The sequence below is a fragment of the Nematolebias whitei genome, chromosome 19 (genome assembly GCF_014905685.2).
Source record: "Nematolebias whitei isolate Nwh7 chromosome 19, NemWhi1, whole genome shotgun sequence".
Classification (NCBI taxonomy): domain Eukaryota; kingdom Metazoa; phylum Chordata; class Actinopteri; order Cyprinodontiformes; family Rivulidae; genus Nematolebias; species Nematolebias whitei.
Genome location: NC_056516.1, coordinates 10,836,715 through 10,836,954, shown reverse-complemented (window position 1 = coordinate 10,836,954; position 240 = coordinate 10,836,715). Strand labels below are relative to the sequence as shown.

The 240-nt window shown below is 18.3% G+C and overlaps 1 protein-coding gene across 1 annotated transcript in view; it reads left to right on the top strand.

The window, feature by feature from the left end:
• LOC119425764 (serine incorporator 2) overlaps positions 1 to 240 on the top strand; it is a 56,175-nt gene that overhangs the window by 4,447 nt on the left and 51,488 nt on the right. The gene's annotated exons all lie outside the window — the stretch shown is intronic.

Below are 240 nucleotides of genomic sequence, written 5' to 3'. Positions count from 1 at the left end.
TATGTGTATATGTGTGTACATGTATATGTGTATATATATATATATATTTATATGTGTGTATATATATATATGTGTATATGTGTGTACATATATATGTGTGTATATATATATATATATATGTATATGTGTGTACATATATATGTATATGTGTGTGTATATGTGTATATATATATATGTATATGTGTGTGTGTATATATATATATATTTATATATATGTATGTGTGTGTATATATATATATA